At 46.1% G+C, this 14,873-nt stretch overlaps 1 long non-coding RNA gene across 2 annotated transcripts in view; it reads left to right on the top strand.

Moving 5' to 3' along the window:
• LOC102964948 overlaps positions 1 to 14,503 on the top strand; it is an 81,490-nt gene extending 66,987 nt beyond the window's left edge. The window contains exons 5-7 of one of the 2 annotated variants that reach the window (XR_006212983.1): positions 12,215 to 12,253; positions 13,546 to 13,625; positions 14,105 to 14,503. This is a non-coding gene — a long non-coding RNA (uncharacterized LOC102964948). Of the gene's footprint in view, positions 1 to 12,214; positions 12,254 to 13,545; positions 13,626 to 14,069 lie in introns of both variants that reach the window. The other variant, XR_006212982.1, reaches the window with a different exon arrangement.
• The last annotated feature ends 370 nt before the right edge of the window (positions 14,504 to 14,873 follow it).

The raw sequence follows: 14,873 nt of genomic DNA, 5'->3' as shown, positions 1-14,873 counted from the left end.
TTCCTAAAAGACTGCTGTAAGGGGCCTTCCAACTCCAGATTCTGTGGTTATTCTCAGATGCTGTGGCTCATTCCGGCACTGTGCCTTCACGTTACACAACGCTGTGATACCCTGCTGACTCACAGTCAGGAAACAGTTCCCTGGTCGACACGGGGGTTTTTCTCCATCACTGTTCATTCTTTTCTCTATCGGTCCTGCTTCGTTTTAAACAGGTGCTCAGGAAGATGAACATCTTCTGTAGAAGGAACTCGTTGCCCGCCAAACTGAAACGGATGCTTAGCTGGTATCTTCAGAGGTCCCCAGTGGGCTCTTCTTTCCGGTCCCTGGGAGGGTGGAGACACAGCCAAGAAGGCAAATGGGCCATGTCCTAGGAACGACTTTGTAGATTTTGTAGTTTTCGGATGGATTTCTCTACAGGTTTAATTCCCTCTTCGAATTGTAGTTTCTAGTGTTGACATCATGGACTGGGGATTTGGGCAGCAGATTTTTACTGGGAAACATATCAGACAACTTTGATGTAACCTTTTTTTTTTTCCTGAACGCTTAAGAGAAAAAAAGAAACTAATGTTAAATGCATCCATAGATACAGATACAGATCACACGCGGTACCTGTTCTATTCCTGGCACTGCCCACTGCCAACTATAGATGATTACCTAAGCATTATAATTGGGGCCGTCTAGAAGGAGACAGGATTAGCATCAGAGACTTTGGCGTGCCTGCTCTGTCCACTGCTTGCATGACCTTGAGCAAGTCACTGACTCATTCTGAGCTTTGGTCGGTAATAAAAGCTGCCTTTGAGGGAGTACTTAACCATGCATCGGGCACATTATAGATACTACTTATCAATCTGAGACCAATCCTGGGAAGTAGTTGCATACATTCAGTAACTGAGTTAGGACCAGGTTGCTGGTCAGAGCCTGGATCTAGAGTTGGACGCAAGTCTGGTTGGCCTCAAAGCCCACGGTCTTTCGTTACATTTCTGTGTTTCCTCCTAAAAGTGGAGATAAAACCAAAAATGCTTGCCAACCCTGAAGGTTGTCTTAAAGTTGAAATCAGCTAAAATAAATGTGAAGATTTTGAGTGCTGTTAGTTCCTGTGATTATGACCATAATTTGTGTGATGATGGCAATTATTCTTTTTAGGAGCCCTAACAAACCCATACATGCTTCTTGTTACCACAACCCTTCTTACAGGCATACTTGACTAGGTTCTATTTACTTTTCGGTCTCCTGCACTAGACTGTGAGCGTATTGACAGAAGGGATCTTGACTTATTTGGTTGTACGTTGCTAATAACTGCTACAATGCTTGCCACAGAGTTAAGTGCTCAGTGGTTGGTATACTGCAATGAAAATATGTCTCATTTCCAGTCTGTCACTACACAGAACATGCTTATATTTAAAGCCATTTCTGCATTTTAAGAACTCATCTTTTACATTGGAAAAGTTAAAAAAGAGGACTGGAAAACTATACAACCACACATTAGTAGGAATTACGGGAGAATTACCTTTTTCTTTATATTTTCTAATTGTCTTTAGTAAACATGTTTCATTCATTCAATTAAGAGTTTGGGTTGTGTTTATTTTCTTTCTCTGTGTTGTGTGTGTGTGTGTGTGTGTGTGTGTGTGTGTGTGTGTGTGTTTTCACTACAAGGGGTGACGTATTGATTCACCCAAACCCAGAAACATCAGCACCATTAACTGATCAAGTAAGTTCTGAGCTCCTGAGTCTTAGAAGAGGTGGAGTGGAAGATGAACAAAAGAAAAGGCCGTGGCTTGCTGTGTGGATTGGGACAAGGAATGGGAGTTTCCTGGGCTGCACCGTGACCTTTATAAATTGTTGAATTTCAAATCTGTAAGCGGGAGTTGAAGCCAACCCTTCCATGGCGTTACCTTACAGAAAGTCTTCCCAGAGTCTCTGATAATGGTTACATGTCTTCTGCTTTAAGATTCCATGGGATGCAAACAAAGGAAATCCCATTTCAATATTGATCAGAGTGGATCATGACAATGCGCCCTAAGTGGAGTTAAGCATTTGCCCCTCCCAAGTTTCAACTATTGGCTCCAGTGCAAAAGAGAATATACAGAATATTATTTCGACTTCCCTGAGTCTTATCTAGACCCCACTGAAGACACTCTATCTATTAACCAGTCTTCAGATGTACTGGCTGTCAGGTCTGTCACAGTTTTTGTTGCCGATTTCTGGATATAGTCATGGCATAAGTTTTGGAAGCACATGGCTGTGAGTCCTAATATGAACTATATCCCCAGTGAGCTATGTAGAGACCATTTAAAGTGACATTAAAAAAATAAAATCATGATAAATGAGGAGGGTGGTAGGAATAATAATTGCCAACATTTGGGGGTGCCTGTTATGCACCAGGCACTGAGCAGTGGGCTTTACATGCAAGATAACATTTCAGCCTTGAATTCCAAGTGTTGGCTTCTCAAAGTGTGTAATATGTAATATGTGGATAGTAGGAGTAACCCACACGGAGTGATGGCATGGTTTCGATCCCATAATGTATGTTAAGCACTTAGAAGAAAGCTGGCACATGATGAACACAACCTAAAGATATAATAATCATGGCACCCACAAAGGGCCATGATACCCTAAGTGAGACCAGTCCTCTGCAGAATACTGTGGGGTATGAGCTCTTCTACTAGGACAGCAGGGAGTTCATTGGTGTGAGTTCATTGGAGTACAAGTTTATTGAGAGGAGGCGGGGCAGAGGGGAAGAAGTGTTTCTCATTGATCTGTGTAGCCATTTTATCTGGAGCCAGGAGCTGAAATTGAGTGTTTTAGAAGCTTTTTTTTTTTTGAAAGAGAGAAAGTGCAAGTGAGCGAGGGGCAGAAAGAGAGAGAGAATACCAGGAGAGGCAGAGAGAGAGAGAGAGAGAGAGAGAGAGAGAGAGAGAAGTGGGGTTCACCTCAATAAGGATTGTGTTTACCTGAAGGGGCTCATGTTCACCCAAGGCAGGGCTCGGGCTCATGCACCAATGTGGGCCTTGATCTCATGAACTATGAGACCATGACCTGAGCCAAAGTCAAATGCCTAAGGACTGAGCCCCCCAGGTGCCCTGAAATTGAGTGTTTTAATTCATGACTGTCTTTTAAATTAGCTTTTTCAGAATAATCTCCTGGGTTCTGATGTGTGTGTCGGTGGCACCCCAGAATGTCTTCTGCCAGTGTAGTGAACGGACTCAGTAAGAGTATGAGCTCTGGAGCCAAATCGCCCAAGTTCAAATCCTGTCTTCAGAACACGCCAGCTGTTAAGTCTGAGCAATTTCCTTAACCTCTCTGGGTCTTAGTTTTCTCATCTATAAAACAGTGATAATAATCGTATGTACTTTCTTGAATGTTTTTGAGGATTAAATGGGTTAATAGGTACAAAATACCTGGGAGAAAGCATGAAAAATGTTGGCTATATATGTATGTGTTTTTTTGTAGAATAAAGGAAAGACAAGGTTGGAATGATTCTCCCTGGACCAGCTAGCTCTTTGATTAAAGAGCTTTAAATAAGCCTCAGCATAACACATACGTTTGCATGTGCGTGCGTGCACACACACACACACACACACACACACACACCCCTCCAGCCTCTCAGCTGTACAACAGCCACCTCTTTCGAAGATATCACATCCAAACTACCCTAAGGTCTCATTGCATTGTAGAGCCATTCATTATTGAAATCTCCTCTCGCTGCAGGAAATCAGGATGCGGCAATATTGAAATGCCTGTGTGAGATAGAATATGAAGTGTAGGTGAGAAGGCAAGAGTCCTAGCAAAAAGCCGGCGCATATTCAGAGCACAGCCCTCTCATCCTATTAGGAGATGGTTCTATTTCCATGTTGCAAAGAGGCAAAGAGCCTGAATTAGATTAGTGGGAATGTTAATTTATCTCCTAATACTATAGCCTCAGTGTGGAGTGTGTGTGTGCGTGTGTGTGTGGTGCATTTTTCTTAAATTTATATTCAAAAGTCCTCATGATATTGTTCAAGATAATGGATGATAGAGGTGTAGGACATTTCTCAGTAATACACAAACAAAGCCAAACTCAAATCATGTGAATTGCTTCATTTGTGGGGATAAAACTAAATTGCTCGGCAAGGCAGGGAGTCAGAAGAGAACAGAAAAGGTCCAGAGAGAGCAGTGGAGGAATGTTCAGTACATTCTCCTTGTTATTTCCGCATTTGTCAAAATGGAAGGCACCCCCCTCCTATTTTATATTCTTAGTTCTATACACAAGGCAATCGATGGCATTATAAATAAGTCTATTTTTGTTATGGGTATGAGACTGCTAAGGAAATGGAACAGAAAATCACTTTCCAGTCTAGCCTCAAAATCGATGTTTTCCAAATTATTTTTCTTACAAAACTTCTATTTGTCTCCTAGAATTCCCTTTCATTTACCACCACCCCTGTCTTTTTTTTTTTTTTTAAAAAGGTGTTTCACTATCACTTTTGACACTTGTGATCTCTATCATAAACTCAAACCCTTAATTCTGTATTGATGCTTTTCTCATGAAGGCTCTAAGATCCCTGGAGGCAGGGGCCATTCCTATACTTTTCTCTCCCCTGGGGAATGTGGCATAAGTTCAGCAAAGTTCTCGCAGACGAGGAAGCAAGTTCCTCACACTTTGCAAAGCACGATCATGCAAAAATCTTAGGTTGAATGCCTGTTATGTGTCAGGGAGGGAAGTAAATGCTTGATGTCCTTTGATCTGGACCCAGCACGGTTGCCCCAGGGCTTGAGCTGCCCCTAACCCTCTTCTCCCCAACCCGCTGTCCCTGGGCCATGACTGATTGGTTTCGGGAAGAGACAAACCAAAGCTGAGCCAATCAGACGCTTCCTCATGGGAATCAGCTGGCACTGCTCTGGGAAAAAAAAAGAAGCCGCACAGGACCTCCAGCTGGGCGGCCCTCTTCAGCCCACCCAAGAGCTTGCTTCAGATTTGCTTGTTTTGGTTTCCGATAGCCCCATCTCCAGTTTTGGGGAGGTATTTGATGTAAGCTGTCGAGTGATTTGCCCCCAACCCTGTGGACTGGGAGAGCAGGTCTGATGGCCCTCCAAATCCACTGGCTTCACCACCGTGTGCCCAGCAGCTCTTACCTCAGCCTCACAAGAGCCCCATAAAACCCGGAATCCTCCGCTTCCTCTCTGCAGCGTGAGATCCGGAAGCCCACAGCCTCCGTGAGGCTCGATGTCACAGGTTGGTAGCTGGCTCCACTGGTCCAGTTTCTAGCTTCTCGCAGCGTCCGATTCAGAAAGGAGTTATTGGCTCTTGACTATGTTTCGGACCTTACGCGAACTCCCACGAGTTAGTTCAGAATTAATGCCTACGAAAACCATCCGTTCCGTGCAGATCCGTACCGTCCCCATACCTTCCAAGGAGCCTGGACCTTTCGCCCCCTCTCCCCCTGCCGCCGTGGCAGCCCGGTCCAGGTGGCTAAGTCAGTGAAATGACATTGACCGGAAAAGTACGCGTGGTGCCTGCCACCGGGAATTTGAAGCTGGCGGTTAGAAGTGGGAGCTGAAATGTGTGGGTCAGGATGTGGAGAGGGCACTGGGAGGCCACGATGGCCCTGAACGACCTGGAGTAAGCACCTGAAGCCTTATTTGGAGGAGAACGGGACCCTTGAACTAGCACAGGGAACGAGGAAGAGTCACACAGACACCATCATACGCACCCACACACAGCTGCATCTGTTCGGAAGAACCAACAGCCTATTTTTCGTATCATTTGTAATTTTCTCACAGTCCACGTAATGAACTCTGGTTACGTTTCGGTGACAACTCTCTTCCAGAGTAGTTTGGTTTCGTTTTCGTTTTTTTAAAGTAGGCTCCCCACCCATCGTGAGGGTTGAACTCACGACCCTGAGATTAAGAGGCGTGTGCTCTAGGGGCACCTGGCTGGCTCAGTCAGTTGAGCGTCCAACTCTTGATTTCAGCTTTGGTCATGATCCCAGAGTCGCGGGATCAAGCCCCATGTCAGGCTCCCCATGGAGCCTGCTTAAGATATTCTCTCTCTCTCTCTCTCTCTCTGTCTCTCGTGCGTGCTTGAGCTTTCTCTCTCTCTAAAAAAAAAAAAAAAAAAAAAAAAAGTCACACACTGAGCCAGCCAGGCACCCCTGGAGGTTTTTCCCCTGGGAACAGGGAGGGGTAACTTTACTACATGAGTACGTGTGGCCCAGAACTTTGTGCAAATGAAGTATACAGCAGTGTGATCACTTAATTGTATTTACACAAAAACAAACTGAAAAAAAAATGAGCGCGGGTTCTAGGACTGGGTTTCTTTTACCGACTTAGAAACAAAACATAAAAAAGCTGTGCCTAAAATGAATCTTGTTTTTTGGTTTTTTTTGTTGGTTTTTTTTTTTTTTTTTAATAAGTGGCCACCTGGTTCCAGCATCCCATAAAATCCAGGCACTTGACCCTTGGTATAGCTTCTATTCACCTTTCTATCATGGGAATGAATCGGTCTGCTTTCTCCGCCCTTACCTTGAGCCGGTCACGTACAGGGTCCCTGGCCAGTGGACTGAGGCTTTGTCTAAAGCAACAAGGGCAGCTCAGGGCGTGTGGGGGAGGGTGATTCTTTCTTCCCCGTGGTCCTTTGAGGCTTTCACCTTCTCTGGGTGAAGAGGCTGTTTATCCTTGTAAACACAAAACGTTTTAGCTTTTTGCCAGTTTTCTGTTAATGGCGAGACAATGGAAGCAAATAAAGTTTTATTGAAACTGGGCGAAAAATAAGGACAAAAGAACCAGGGTATGATCAACAAGAACGGAGGCAGGAAGATTGCTACCTGAGCACGTCCTGGGGCATCCATGCTCCCAGGAACACTCTTCAGCCATTGAATTGCAGGGAGGTCCAGAAACTTACAAAAGAGTCCAGCGGAAAGAGAGGGGGGCTTGGGCTAGGAGGGTGGGATTTGAGGGAGGCTATTTATTAACCCGTCTGGGTGCTTTTCAATGTTTTCAACCCCGATGGTCACAGCAGTGTGTATCCCATGTGCACCACACCCACCCCTCGCTCCCACACACGCTCGCGGAAGCACACTTGTCCATAATGTGGCCTCGACAATTGAGAAGCGTAGCTAACACCTTCATCTAGGAATCCCTGATAACTTTTTACTTTCAAGTTGCAGCTCCGTTACATGCAAATTCTTATACTATTCCTCCTCCCACCTTTGTGAAAAGATCCGGCCACCAAAAAAGGCTGAGAAATCAACTGGGAACATGTATAATAAGAATAACAGTCATGGCTCTGTGCCAAAGCCCTGTCTTTACTTCTAATGTCTGCTCTCAGAGCCCAGACTGGTTCTTCTTTTTCTTTTTTTTTTTTTTTTAGGTCTATTTATTTATTTTGAGAGAGACAGAGAGAGAGAGAGAGAGAGAGAGAGAGAGAGTGCAAGCTGGGGGTGGGGGGGCGGGAGGGGAAGAAAAAGAAGGAGGGAGAGAGTTTCCTAAGCAGGTTCTGTGCTGCAAGCCCAGAGCCCAATGCGGGGCTCAAACTCAGGAACTGTGAGATCATGACCCGAGCCGAAGATCCAGAGTCAGACTCTTAACCGACTGAGCCACCCAGGCACCCCAGCGTGGTTCTTAACATTCAGTTTGCAGTGGGTTCAGGGAAGGCATTCTCAGATTGCACTGGCAAGTGTAATGAAATCATTTGAGTTGTGCTGTGAACCTTTCGCCTGTGCACAGCCATACTTTGTTTCATTGTACCTACCTTTATTGTGCTCCATGGATACTGCTTTTTTTTTTTTTTTTAACATACTGAAGGTTCGTGGCAGTCTTGCGTCAAGCAAATCTATTGGCATCATTTTTCCCGACAGCATTGGCTGGTTTCCTGTCTCAGTGTCACATTTTGGTAATTCTCACAATATTTCAAACTTCTCACTATTACTATATCCGTTACGGTGATCTGTCGTCAGTGATTACGACTCACTGAAAGCTCAGAAGGTGGTTGCTATTTTTTAATTGAGGTATGGACGTTGCTTTTTCAGACATAATGCTATTGCACACTTAGTTGTCTACAGTAAGCTAAGTCACATAAACATAGCTTTAATATGCCCTGGGAAACCAGAGAATTCATTTGACACACTTTACTGTGGGGGTTTAGAACCACGCCTGCAACAACTGCAAGATATGCCTTATAGGCTTTAAGGCTCTGGAACATTGTAGAACTTGAATCTATCTATCTATCTATCTGTCTATCTATCTATCTATCTATCTATCTCTCTGTCTATTTTGGAGAATTACTATGTGGAAAACTGTCCTAAGCCACGGAGAAACGAAGATGAATGAGGCATGAGCCCATCACTGAGATGCTCACAGGCTGGTGATGGTAGTCAAGGGGGAAGCAGAATTGAAAACGACCAAATGCATTATCTCGTGATCTGTTAATGAAACAGAAATGCAACAGAATGTGTTTGAAAATTTTAGAATAGTTCTCCGTTGGGAGGGAGATCAGGTGAATAGGAGGATAAAAAGGAATAAAGGCATTCATAAAGAGGAAAAAGGAAAGAGTATATTAATGAAAGGGAAGCCATTTCACTTAACTGTTCAGAAAGCTTGTAAGTTTCAGCAATGACTCTGACACCGTTGAAGTCAGTGCTGACAGCTGGGCTTGGAGGCGCAGAGGGAGGACTGGGCAGCGGCCGCAGAAATGGACGTGGACCTGGGACAGATCGCGCCCTGCTACACTGGCTAAGGGTATAGGTCTCTGCACTTGTGAGGAGGAACGAGCAGGTGATCCATACCGTGCTCCCCTGCCTGTGACCCCTGTATGTTATTTGCTATGTTTTCAGCATATTTCAGTATGTTTCTGCTCAAGGTAACAATTTGATCTCTATCTACAGACTGATTCGTAGGGGTTTCTTTTGATAACCCTGAGCTTGAAGAGCTCCTTTTGTGTCAACTGACATTGGTATCAGTTCCACATTGTGTGGTATTCAGGGACCTTGTTGAGATATTTTATTGGGTAAGTGGATGGGCACAGACTCAAAAAGAGTACCAGGAAGAAAGGAACATGTGTTGAGTGTTTGCTCTGTGGCATCTCGTTTATTTCTCAGACAATTGCAAGTTTTGCTTGTCTCATTTTCACACGGGGAATTTGAGACTCACAGAGGCTAGTTCATTTGCCCAGCACCATAAAACTCATTAATAGTGGTCCCAGGATGTGAGCACAAGCTTATCGGTCTCCAAATTGCACGCTCTTTGTACTAAACCCAGAAGGAAGATAATGATGCCCATTGTCTTCCCGGAATTTATGCCGACACAATATTGCGATTTCTTCACCAATTTCGGGGCACCCCTGACCACAGCTGTGGACAATTCTTAATACTTTGAGTCAATGCTTCTCTTTTTTTTAATAATTATCATTTTATTTATTTATTTTTTAATATGAAATTTATTGTCACATTGGTTTCCATACAACACCCAGGGCTCATCCCAACAGGTGCCCTCCTCAATGCCCATCACCCACCCTCCCCTCCCTCCCACCCCCCATCAACCCCCAGTTTATTCTCAGTTTTTAAGAGTCTCTTATGGTTTGGCTCCCTCCCTAGTTTTCTTTTTTTTCCTTCCCTTCGCCCATGGTTGAGTCAATCTTCTCAAACACAGCCTCCTCATTCCCATAGCTGTGGCTTTGATTAGATAGTGAGCCTGGTCATAATTTCCTCCTTCGTTGTCTGCCTCCACCCGCCGAAATTTCTGAAACTCTGTCACAGTCTCATCTTTTCCCCTTACTGCTCCTGCCCCTATGGCCTCAATCTGTTCTGCACCTTCAATCCCAAATATACGTCTTTGCAACTAACGATGTCCTGCTTTAAAACATCCTCGAATTTATTTACACGTGTAAGTGGTCTCTTTTCAGCTGTACACAAAATGCACCACTTCGTATCCTTGATCATCTGTTAAGTTTCTCAAGTTCCACCTATGAGTGAAAACATATCATATCTGTCTTTCGCTGACTGACTTATTTCACTTTTCATAATGCCCTCCATTTCCATCCATGTTGTTGCAGATGGCAAGATTTCATTCCTTTTCATCTCCGAGTAGTATTCCGTTGTATATATAAACCACATCTTCTTTATCTATTCATCAGTTGTTGGGCATTTGGGCTCTTTCCATGAATTGGCTATTGTTGAAAATGCTGCTAAAAACATTGGGGTACCAGTGCCCCTGTGAGTCACCACTGTTTTAATTTTTTTTAAGTTTATTCATTTTTGAGAGACAGAGCACGAGTGGGGGAGGGACAGACAGAGAGGGAAACACTGAATCCGAAGCAGGCTCCAGGCCCCGAGCTATCAGCACAGAGCCCAACGTGGGGCTCGAACTCATGAACTGTGAGATTATGACCTGAGCTGAAGTCAGATGCTTAACCGACTGAACCACCCAGGTGCCCCTGAAGCATTCTGTTAAAAGCAAAGGGAAGTCAGTGAGAACTGGAGAGATGAGTAGAATTTGAATAATTAAAGGCAGGGGAAGGGCATGAGAGGGTGCTTTCCTAGAGAAGGGTTTCTGGCAACCCCTAAAAGCCAGAGCTGGCTGTTTGTGCTGGGCAAGCTTGGGAGTTGGTAAACTGGGAACCAGCACTGGAGACCTAGCTCAGGCATCCCATAGGATGTGGCTTCTGTCCTTCCCCTAGCTCTCGCCTTGTGGACATTGATCTGGGATTCTGTTGAGATAAGGGAATTTGCAAAACATCTGTCTGTCTCAGTCACGTTTTAGGGAGAGAGAAGTGGTAGGACGGAGAGACAGCAGAGCCTGGTGCAGGTGACGTTTTGTGTGGCATCTTCTTGTCCACAGCCGCACGTCCACGTTTCGGCCTGTTGTCAACCGTGGCCGCACAGAGTAGGAGGGGGTACAGCAGGCGGGAGGCTACAGGAGGCAAGCCTTGTCTGGTGGTGGCTCAGTCGGTTCAGAGTCGACTTCAGCTCAGTGATCTCACAGTTCTTGAGTTCGAGCCCCCTGTCGGGCTCTCTGCTGTCAGCGCGGAGCCTGCTTGGGATTCTCTGTCCCTCCCCGCCCCCCCCCCCCCCCCCCCCCCGCTCTGCCCCTCCCCATGCTCTCTCTTTCTCTCAAAAATAAACAAACATTAAAAAAAAAAAAAAAAAAGGCTTGTTCCGAAGAGCCCTTTGAGGAGTAGAGGCAGTACCTACGTTGTGCAGTAGGTGGTGCCATTGCCTCTGTGTCCTGAGGTTGAAGAACCATTTGACAGACTTGTTTCTTCTTTGCTCCAGGGGGGTCTCAGTCTCAGGACTGATGATGTTGTGTAGGCTGCACGGGAGAGGGAGAAGGGAGTCTAACAGGTACTGAGAGATACGCTTATGTGCCAGGAGGGCACCAGGCGGTCTGCGTGATGACTCTGGGGCGCCCCCTCCTCCTCCACTCCTGCTCCCGTCTGTTCTTTCTGCCCCCCTCCCCTCCATCTTACTTTTCATTGTCACCATTGCAGCCCCCAGCCACTGAGGGCTGCGAGCCAGACGCCTGGCCGAGCCCCTTCATGCATGATTTTATTTAGTCTTTACCCCAAACTTTGCTGGGCCCCATGGTTGTCCTTCCTTTGCAGAGAAGACAGTTGAGCCTCAGAGAGAGAAAGTAGTTTTCCAAGATCATACAGGTAAGAAACGGGAGAACACAACTCTGAGCCTAGTTCAGCCTTTCTCGATAGTACATATCTACCTTTTGTTACATCATGTTTGTTATTTAAATTTCTTTTGAGAGAGAGAGAGCAAGGGAGGAGCAGAGAGAGAGAGGGAGAGAGAATTTTCTGGCAGTGCAGAGCCCGATGTGGGGCTCGATCCCACCGACCACGAGATCACTACCTGAGCCAAAATCAAGAGTCAGACGCTTAACCTACTGAGCCACCCACTCGCCCCCATCGCGTTTATTTTTTAAGGTTCAGGTTTGCAAATTACCGCATACTGCGACAGTCAGGGACTGTTGTCCTGTGCTGTTCACCTCCGACCTCCCCACGGTTACACAGTGAGTCAAGAACCAGAGCTGAGCTTAGAAGCCAGGGTCCCGATGGGGTCCAGTTCTCAGCACCTTCTTGTTGCCTCCAGACGTTGGCGACTGGCCTTGTTACCACCCACTCGGCTTCCTTCTCCCTGGAGTGTGTCCTCGCCTCTTTCCTTCCCATCCCTTCCCAAGCGTGTCCCTCTTCTCAGCTGCGTCTATGAACACTGGCCTTTCTCTCCTATTACAGAACTGAACAGCTCAGGCTCGTCTGCTCTCAGGCCCGAAGGTGAGTTCCTCTGCATCCCTGTTGGTCCCTGGTGGTATATGTGCACACAGGCATCGTTCCCTCTGCCAGGGGTTTTGGGGATTGTAGCTGATGTTCCAGCACACGGATACACAGACACAGACACACAGCCACGCTCTAATGGCTGAAAACCCACCCTTTTCTCCTTTCTGGTATTTACGTCTCGGTAAGTTGAGAGTGAGTTAGGGAATCCCTAGATCGAACTCTACTTGCTGCAAACAGGATTGTGGGTAGGAACCGAACGAAAGAAGCCTGTGTGGGCTAAGTGAGGGTAGGCATGGGACCCAAGTCAGGCAGACCTGGGTCCGTGAAATCTACGGACGCTTGGACAAGTCCGTGAGTTCTCTGAACGTTTGTTTCCTCATCTGTAAATCAGAGCGAAAGAGAATGACAAAACTCCATCTCAGCGAGCTGCTGTGATTGGACTCCCCGACCCCCACCTCCCTCACCTCTGATCCATCTTTCAAATCAGCACCGTGGTCCCCCCTCTGCTCCCCACATCACCTTTCGTGACTTCTCATTAGCTTCACAGCAAGGTCCAAACTCTCAGCACGGCGCGTCTGACATTCAGCCTCGTTCATTCTGTAAGCATTTATTGAGACGGTGCACAGGGACTGTGTGTGGTAAGCACTGGGAAGCCTATAAGAAAGAATGCCCGTCCTTTTTCTGAAGGGACTCCCCATTTCTGACCCTTTTCTACAATCCAGCCATGCAGAACTGTTGAGGGGCTCAGAGTTACCATTATGTCGCCACCCCGGACCTTTGAACATGCTATTCTCTCTGCCTGGCATTTCCCCACCCCTTCCCCTGTCTTCCCGGAACACTAAGCTTTCCCTTCCTTATTTAGGTGCAAACCTTGTCTGTAAAGCCCACCCTGAACACTTAGGCCCTCCCTCCATCATGCACCCCTTTACTGCTCCCTCAGCTCTACCCCCACTAATAGCAGTGATTTACTTACATTGTCTTCCTGCAGAGGATAGGGGTGCAGTTTATTCAATCACCTAACTAGCATCTGGGGGGTGGGTGCTTCACTCTTCCTTTTACCATCAACCACTGACGGAGTGCTTGCCATGCGTTAAGTCAAGTTTATGTACTTTATCTCATCCAATCGTCCTTAGAACTATATGAGTCTGGTACGCAAGCCCGTTTTACGGATACGAACATTGGGCCCACAAATAGTTAAGGAACTTGTGAAGGTTACCTCGTTGCTAAGTGTCCGAGCCAGGATTTGAACCCACGCATTCTGACTCTGAATCCTGTGCTCCTGCTACCAGACACGCCACCCCTGGTGAAGGCTGATAAACGTGTTGAGTGAGCGAACGTTGAATCACAGCGACTGTTCCTGTACCGTTACGTAAGCGAAGCCCCTATTCAGTGCGTTTCAGAATACGCGTAGTGAGGATTAGGTTTGTTTAAGTTCCCATCTTCTGCAGAGCAGTACTTTCGTACGTTACAATAAAAAATGAATTACTAGAGGGGCACCTGGGTGGCTCAGTCGGTTAAGCGTCCGACTTCAGCTCAGGTCACCATCTCGCGGTCCGTGAGTTCGAGCCCCGCGTCGGGCTCTGGGCTGATGGCTCAGAGCCTGGAGCCTGCTTCCGATTCTGTGTCTCCCTCTCTCTCTGCCCCTCCCCCATTCATGCTCTGTCTCTCTCTGTCTCAAAAATAAATAAAACGTTAAAAAAATTTTTTTAAATAAAAAAAATTAAAAAAAATGAATTTCTAGAGAAAAGATCACATGCTAGGATATTGTAATGATATCAAATTGCCTTAAATATTTCGAAATATTTCCTCTCAGTTCCCATCCTTAACATGTGGACCGTCTTTGAATAGCACTGCTCTATCCGACTGCCGGCTCGGACTGGCCACGTGTTGACGCATTGCAGAATGAATCTGGATCGTATAGCCGACGGTTTTGACGAAGAAAAATGGAAAGCTGAACATCTTGTGGGTTTTTACCATGAGTCACATCCTTTCCTGGGCTCTGTGCGAAGAGAACCGTCTCGTTCTCCAGAGGCGATGCTGCGGCAAGGGGTCTAGGCGAGACCTGTACCCTAGCTACCACTTGGCCGTATCTTCTTATATTTGGAGAGGCAAATAGGCCAGAACGTTAAAACAGCCCAAACTACTATTTCAAAAGACTGTATTGCCCTTTCGTGCTCACATTTGTTTTTGGAAGGGGATTGATGAACTGTTCTATTGATTCAGTAAGGCAGTGACATTATTCACGAGTTCTCCGGTAGAACATTATATTCTAAAAAAACCCCCTCTGTATTGGAAGTTTTTTTCATTGTATTTTAACACACTGGTTACTTTTCTAATGTTTACTGTTTTGAGAGAGAAAGAAGGGGGGAGGGGAGAGAGAGAGGGAGACACAGAATCCAAAGCAGGTTCCGGGCTCTGACCTGTCAGCACAGAGCCCAGCACAGGGTTTGAACCCACAAACCACGAGATCATGACCTGAGCCGAAGTCAGACGTTTAACCAACTGAGCCACCCAGGCACCCCCATACAGGTTATTTTTGATGGCCAGTATGGATGCTGAAGCCGTGGGGTTGGGGAAATATATCAGATGCAAAAGAATAAATAACATCAGATATTGC

Source organism: Panthera tigris, chromosome F2, assembly GCF_018350195.1.
Source record: "Panthera tigris isolate Pti1 chromosome F2, P.tigris_Pti1_mat1.1, whole genome shotgun sequence".
NCBI lineage: Eukaryota > Metazoa > Chordata > Mammalia > Carnivora > Felidae > Panthera > Panthera tigris.
The sequence above is the reverse complement of the archived record's forward strand: the minus strand, read 5'-3'. Positions and strand labels throughout refer to the sequence as shown.